Source organism: Amblyomma maculatum, chromosome 1, assembly GCF_055883805.1.
Source record: "Amblyomma maculatum isolate TAMU_Amacu chromosome 1, ASM5588380v1, whole genome shotgun sequence".
Classification (NCBI taxonomy): Eukaryota; Metazoa; Arthropoda; class Arachnida; order Ixodida; family Ixodidae; genus Amblyomma; species Amblyomma maculatum.
Genome location: NC_139344.1, coordinates 138,086,756 through 138,094,878, shown reverse-complemented (window position 1 = coordinate 138,094,878; position 8,123 = coordinate 138,086,756). Strand labels below are relative to the sequence as shown.

The 8,123-nt window shown below is 44.4% G+C and overlaps 1 long non-coding RNA gene across 2 annotated transcripts; it reads right to left on the bottom strand.

Annotated features, from left to right (window-relative positions):
- Positions 1-568: 568 nt before the first annotated feature.
- Positions 569-7,142, bottom strand: LOC146204052 (uncharacterized). 2 transcript variants are annotated; one of them, XR_014703948.1, is made up of 3 exons: positions 7,007-7,142; positions 5,511-5,636; positions 569-937 (listed from the first exon to the last, which is right to left on the bottom strand). It is a non-coding gene; the product is annotated as an uncharacterized LOC146204052 (long non-coding RNA). The 2 variants fall into 2 exon arrangements; XR_014703947.1 differs by lacking the exons at positions 5,511-5,636; positions 7,007-7,142 and adding an exon at positions 4,869-5,468.
- Positions 7,143-8,123: the final 981 nt, after the last annotated feature.

The following is an 8,123-nucleotide window of genomic DNA, read 5'->3' as shown; positions in this document are numbered from 1 at the left end:
CTTTCCACTGCGGCGAAAAAAAAATCGAGACCTAATATCCAGTGTTCTGTCCCTTTAAAGTGAAAGTATCCCAGACGGCCATAGACGTCCGACGGTCGACCGACGGACGTCCGTTTTTGGACCTTCGGACATCCGACGGAAGTCCGGTTATGTTCGATATACGTACAGCGGACGTCCGTCGGACTATCGTTCGTGGATCCGGATCGCGTCCCACGGACGTCCGACGGGCAGCCGGAGACGGACATTCGGACGTTTCCCGGAACATGCTTGCAGGGCCCGCTATTGGTGTAAAAACTTGCCAATAACATTCGTGTAAAGCTCAGCAAGCATGTGCCATCGAAATTTCTGTCACATACTAGTGCTCAATGCCTTTGTCGTGAGAGTAAAGCAGACAACAGAATATGCAACAGGTTCAAGTTTCCTGTTGTCTGCTTTACTTTCACACACAAAGCACTGAACAGTAGTGTGCAATTAAAACTTCCATCAAAGAGGCACATATGCTAGCTGAGCTTTACACAAATGCACCATTCCTGAAAACATGCTAAGTGCATAGGCATACCAGCATGCAAGGTTGTAAAAAAAGCATTTTTTTTTTGCTTTATTGCAAAAACTGCATGCATAAATAGTCTACACTAAAAAAATATCGATGTTAAGGAATGGCATGGTAAAATGCAGGCCAACGGGAGTATTAAGAATCTACTTGAATAATTTTTTTTTAATTATCCTTGGCCGTGACAGCTCTTCCCTTGGGGAGGTGGTGGAGGAAAAGGTATTTATTGAAACCTAATATTTCGGAATTAGCGAGGAGATGATCGAGTTCTCTGTGGGCGGCCTCCGCAGGCCGGGATTCCAGGAGCAGTTACTATCCTGTGCATTTGCTCGATCAGCTGTTGCTGGTCTTTCAGGCCTAAGATGGAAAGAGCAGGCTGGGCTCCTCCTGCAATAGAAGGGAAAATTAAATTCAAGTTATCTGTGCTGAACTTTGATTACACATCTCCAAGGGCAACTGCCAGTTTCTCTCAACTGCTTTTTCCAGATGGCACTGTACGCATGCATCTCCATTCAGAACTGTCACATACTATATAGAAAGGTCATATAACTGCAGCAAAACCCATGCAGAATAACAAAATATACAAACGTAGTTTGACCAGAACCTGGCATTCAGTATTTTAATGTTTTTATGTCGTCTTTTTGAACATGCCACTCTGACCAAACATGGCATGTTATGCTTGCTGCTATGCACCCTCAGTAATGCCCAAGACATGGAGTGCACATGCAGAGAAACTAAGCATAAAGGATGCTGTATATGAACATAAAGCACAGCCAGAGCATTGCAGTATTACACAGGTACGCATTGGCGGCAGAAACCTGCACTTTGAGCGGTTTAACAGGCAGATTTCTAAAGTAATTGTTCCTGCTCTGAAAAGAAGTGATCAATAATAACATCATTTAAAATTGTTACCTTTTTGTTCTGTAAACTGCACATTTCGCTGGTTTCCATGTACCCTCTACCGAAGACATTGCCTGGGCGTGTCGGGGGTATATCGACATCAACATCTAGGCTACAAGCGTCTAGAAAGTGTCTCCTAAGAGCAGCTGCGACGAAGTAACTTATCTGATAACATGCAAGCTGCTGCAGCAGAATAAAGATAGACATTTGACATGTGGCTAAAGCCCAATGTGGAAGCATAGCCCGCCGCAGTGATTGCGCAGTGGTCATGCTTCTACAAGAGTTAAAAGTAAAGTTATTTGTTTACCCACAGTGCTATATGTGACATTAGAATAGCAAGGCTTATAGTCACACAAAACACAAAAAGCTGACAACCACAAGCTCCTGATGTATTACCGGCAGCATGCAGCATGGATGTTAGTTACTGAAATATGGTTGCATAATTCTGGCAACCAGCTGTGCATGTATGTCATGGATTTCTCAACTACGCACAACAAATTACAAAAAAATAATAGTATTTATAAATGCAGCCAGCTGTTTGCAAGAAACATTGTAGCTTTTTTATGGGGAAGGTAGTGGGCGCCAAAGAAACTGCCCCTGTAAAGGCGCCTAATTTGCCCCTATGTAATATCGGGGACAAGTGTGTGGACTACACAAACTGCAATCAAAGCACATAACTTTCACATCGACCAGGAAACTCGGACCATACTTGTCGATGTGAAAGTTGAACGTTCTTTCATGTGTGCAAGAGAAATAAGGTCACAATTCGTTTACATCGCGATTCTAGTCCAAAATCTAGACATACTGTCCAGAGACTTTCGCCCCCGCAGTATAAGCCACCACTTGGGTAAGAGTAAAAGAAGTGTATAAAAGACATTAGTGCTGTTGGACATCCATAGCTATAAAAATGGTATTGACATTGAAGTACTGCCTTAAGGCGGGGCCTAGGGCATTACAAAAGCAAGAGTTAGTGTCCGCTGGTCCTCATTTGAACGAACAAAAAGAGGGGGGGGGAGAGAAATCTACCTCAACTACATGTTTTGAGTGACACCAAGCCGCAGTTAGTATTAAAGATATCACACAGTTTTGTGGAAGATTTGGGAGCGCTTTGCTACTTTCTTACAGGATTGGACAAAAGAGCTCACCATCTTCAGAAAGGCACGTTATATAGAAATGAAAATAGTGAATTTACTGCATCTGGCCACAACAACTTGCACACGGAGAGGAAGATGAACTGAAAATTTTATACATGAATGTACGTATTTACAACAGGTGAAACAATGACCATGATCTATGCCGAAGAGGAAAGGGATCAAAATCTAGCTCAGAACGAGTTCTCCTGGCCGCGGGGCCGTTTCATTAACTTCGGGACTCCGCCCACATTTCTCATCCCCAATGACAACGAACTCACACATGACTGGCTAACAAACATTTTGGCATGTCTTTCCACTTTCATAAATTCTTCACCCTCTCCCTAATACAAGCAATGCAAAAGGAACAACAAATTCGTTTCACAACAAACAGAATTTAGAGAATGGACCTCGAAATGATTGGCTCACTAGGTCACATGCCAAAATCTCTCCCCTAGGAAAAAAAAAAAGAAAAAAAAAATTACGACCCATCAAAACGGTGTCCCACGTGCGCAACCATTGCCCAAAGCTTGCATCCTTGGCGGCTCCTTTTACAGGGCAATTATTGCAATTATTGGCGTCCGAGTTAGCACCATTGCGGACCACATCAGAAGAGCCAACCCACATCCTCCCGCTCCGCATCATACCGTCACTGTTACACACTTGCCCTTTTTCAACGCCGCCATCTCCCACCATTGTTGACATCCAGGGTTGGAATCCTCAACGAGACCCCACTCAGCGCACCTGCACTGAATAATTGTCACTTTTATGGGCTCCCCAACAAGGAAGAGGGCCTTACACCCTTCAACCTGACAGTGTTTTTTCTTTGAACGATAAGTAGTTCTTCCAAAAGAGGTGCTCGTTTCAAAGCTGTGCTGCCTCCAGGTGATGGGTCCAGTCAGCGTACTAAGGAACCCTTAGTAAGCTTAGTACTAAGGACCCCTTAGTTGTATACTGTTCGTAAAGCTCCTTAAATAAAAATGAGCCCCTTACATGACACAGCAACGAGAACAAACTGCCTGTCCCCGCGTCTTCGAGTGCGACAGCAAAGTCCTCGGAAGAGGGGACTTCTTTCCCTCTCTGCCTACGTTTCCGTTAAGCACTGTAGCTGCTGTAGCTGCCTCTCTGTGCGCGTCTCTCCGCCTCCTGTCCGAGGGCAAGTGGGAGACGGCCGCAGCTGGGCATTGAACAGGTGACCTAAAAAGAGCAGACTAATAATGGTGCCTAGCATACCCACCGATCCCTTACAGAAATCATTAAAGAAATGAAAGCAACACATCAGATAACGCTACAATGTTTCTAAGTGCAAAGTCGACAACTCCAAGTCATATAAATATATGTACATCTCCGCACATTAACTAGACAGAAACAGTGCAGAGTAAACTAATAATTCAGTGTCTAGCAACACTATCAAAAGGGGATAAAGGCCATGGGGGGCTGCGATTATTAGTACCGTTTTGCCTTTAAACTACAATAACATACTTGTTGCAAGCTTAAAATCAAAGATTCACACCTGTCCCACCCACAGCAATGGAACACACATCTGACTCAAGTCTACAGAGAAAGAGCAAGCTAGACTATTGCAGACGCACCCTTGGTTATTTTTCTGGCATTTCTGAGGGTGAAGAATCTGACTTGTCAGTAGCATGTATATGAATAAGAATCCTATGACAGTAAATGCATCAGATTTTCTGGAGTGGCTTTTCTTTGCTGACCACATATGAGGTGAGCTATAATTTATCCAACTTGGCCTAGGTTTATTCTATGAATAACAAAGCTATAGCAGGTACACAGTCGTCCACTCAGGCTGAACATGCGAGTGCGTGGCATGCACTTTTTGAGATGCCACTGCATCCATCGCAGCTGCACACCGTAGCGAAGAGGCAGACAGCGTGAAGTACCAGCCTCTAGTCCCTCTACCACCACTGGGGTCCCAAACTAGGGACCCCTTGTTTTTGTCAGGACAGGCCCCCTCAGGGTCAGCTAGTGAGTAACCTCCTGTATTTGTATCTGAAGGCACCACCACCCACAATACGCAGCTGCGCATCATAGCAGATGTGAAGCAACAGCTCCTGGTCCTTCTATGCATAAGCCACTTTGCCTTGATGCATGCCTGCGCACCATAGTAAAGAGGCAGACGACATGACGCAGCAGCTCATGGTGCCTTTACACATGAGCCCCCCCATTGTACTTCGATACGCACCATAGCAAATATACAGACTACGCCACACAGCAGCTCCTGGTCCCTCTATGCATAAGCCATTTTGCCTCAATACGCACCTGCATACCTGAGCGAAGAGGCAGACGTGAAGCTGCAGCTCCTGGACCCTCCATGCACAACCCACTTAGCATCAATGCACGGCTGTGCACTGTAGTAAAGAGGCGAAGGACGTTAAGCAGCAGCTCCTGGTCCCTCTACACATCAGCCATTTTGCTTCGATGCGCATCTGCACACCGTAACAAACAGCCAGATGTGACAAAGAAGCTCCTGGTTTCTCTACACATAAACCACTTTGCCTCAATGCACGTCTGCACACCGGAGCAAAGAGGCAGATGGCGTGAAGCTGGAGCGGCTGGTCCCTCTACGCACAAGCCACTTAGCCTTGATGCATGGCTGTGACGGATGCATTGCTATTTTGCAAACTGCATGCCACACATTCCCATTCAAGCTAAGAGTGGACGACTGTGTAAACGTAAAATACTGGTTATTTACTTCAATGGACAATGACAAAAAGTAACATGGTGGACAATGTAAAAAGAATTTGCTGCATAAAGTTTGTTGAAACCAGTTCTACATCCTACATGTAAACAAGCTAAAACCTTAATGTCGAAGGGATGTCCTGTGTGTTTAAAATCATCACGCTCAAACAACTTCAACACTGACAATCATGATTCAATATTAATAATATAGATAATGATACAATACTCACTTTTAGCCATACCAAAGAAATGAGAATGCAAAGGGATGTTGCTGTTTTTCCCCCGTGGATGACAGTTTTCCATGTTCAAAGTGCTGCTTCCTGTTGGCCTACGAAATCGGCTACAGCAAATGGCATCTGAAATATTTTTGGAAGCCTCATGCTAGTCTTCAACGAGAAAAGCATTGCCATACAGAAGCAGAACACAAATACTTCTACAACGCACTAAAAGCACCAACTGCGGTGCTGTTTTTAGGATGACTAGGTAGAGGTTTTGCTGTAGCAAGCCAAATGTTAGCCTTCAATAAGGAAAGCATTCCCATACAGGAACAGAACACAAAAACTTTTACAACACATTAAAAGCATCAATTGCACAAATGCTTGTAAGATGACCAGGTACAGGTTTCTGCTATAGCCCACATCATGTGACCAGCGGTTATCAGAAGCCTTGTATGTGAGCATGATGCCCTAGATTCAATTTATGGCTATCACTGTATTAACAAGCATGGGTTTAAAGCTACTTTAATATGATAATCTAAGAACATGGTAAGAGCTTTCAGTGCGAGACATAAGCTCAGTATCATGCACTATAAGGTGCTACATGGCTCTAGTGTAGCTTTGGCATTATCTCGCTGTCAATAATGCAGTGAAGTTCTGAGGAGCCTTTAAATATCTGTAAGGACAAAGCAACAACAATTTTGTTTTCATCTCACTTTTGCTCAACTCGTTTTTTTTTTTTTTTTTTTTTTTTTTTTTTTTTTTTTGAGCCCGCGGCTTGCATGGCCTCCCAGTATGCCTGTTTTGCATAAAAGAAGGCGTTGCAGGCACCAGAGCTCACAGCCCACTGTATCGCGGCGGCGGTATGTCAAATTCGTGCCAGAACAGCGCAGAACAACGGGTCAAGAAAAAGACAAGTGCTGACTTTTTTTTTTTTCTCTCATCTCCTTGTCCGGTTGTTCTGCGCGGTTCGGTCCCACATGCATAACCAACATGCGCAAGGTGCTGTCCTGGTTTGTCAAAGCTGAAGGAGAGTACTAAACCTTTAGTTTAGTAGCTACAGCCGTTCCTTCTAGAAACTGTAGTTGCCGTAAAGCTCGAGAGAGAAAGATCAGCGGCTGTCCATTAAAAAAAAAACTCGCGACGTTTTCACGAGTGTAGGCATGTCGCACGATGGGCTCGAGGAGTGCAAAAGTTTTCTCGTATAGTTTTTACAACTCAGCACGTTGCGCTTGGTAAACTAACTCCTTTAAAGCTCGGGCAGGCACTCCTTTATCAGAGACAGAGAAGTTGCGCGGCTTACTGGCGCAGCGTCCAGTAATGCCGAGAAAGATGACCCTCAGACTTGAGGCTGCACTTTAGTTAGTCGGCGCGGAGCCATCCTGTCAGTCTCGCCTAAAACACTCGACCGTTCGGCTGCTGTACAGAGCTGTTTCCTTACCCAAAAGCTCACCACTATCGGTGCATGGAAAAGTTCCACTACAGAAACAAAAGTTCGGTGAAATACTTACTTTGGAATCGGCGGGTGAACAAAGTGTGCCAACCGCACCAAGCCACAGCAAAAACAATGCTAGCAGTGCATTACAGCCGTAGGTATTTGTAACTGCGCAGAAAATGCAGAACACGGAAACGTGAAGCCATCTTCCATGACTAAACTTCAACTTGTCAGGTGGATTGGATTGGCTCATTTCAAATTTTTTTTGAGGATAGGTTCGGTTTCGTTCGTTTTGAGCTTGCTGCTTGCTGCGTCTATTCAGCCCCTGATTAAAATTTCACCGAAGCATCATGATAGAAAAATGTTTAATGGTCATTTAACTTATCAAAAATTTTTGATGGAAGAATTGAACGATGAAACACGCGGAAAATAAAAAAAAAAACTGTTTAATGGAAACGCTTTCTATCGCATCGATTCGCTCTGGCATCATATAATGCAGACTTGACGGCATTACTGATTTATACGCAGTTCAGATGAGCACGACGACTACAAACTATATCATAGCTGTGTAAAAGCAAATCCAGTGGCGGACGTACGGCGGCTGTCCGCTGGGCGAACGGATTCGACCATCCGCTTTCGTACGTACGCCGGAATTCCGGCGGACGTCCGAAATCGGCCGCCGAGTTGCGGCCGAGTTCGGTTGTCCGTCGGACGTCAGTGGCCGTCTGGGAAATGGCAAGGAGATTCCGATGGAGCCACTGTGACCATGTCTGAAAGAGACTGATAAAAATATTCTAAACTGCCCGAGGGATGGGCAGTTTAGAAAATGGGCAAGAGCTTGCATTGCGGCGGATATATCGCACTTAAACTTTTGCCTTTTTCAAAATTTATTAGATTTTCATGGCTTGGACATCTTCAAAAATTTACCTTGCTTTATTTTCTTTTCTGCTTCTCTGCACTCTTATGTATAGGCTTATGATTTTGACATACTACTCCTGATGATTGTGGTATGGCCAAGTGTGCTGTGGCAATGATGCAGGCAGTGAACATTTCACTGACTTCATTGATCCTCAGATTATCTGAATATATTTCATCAAGTATCCCTTCAGATTGAAAAAACACCCAGTCAGCTAAATGAAGCTTCCATCGGCATGGCTTTCTTGGAATTATTAATGGTGATGATGTCATGCTGA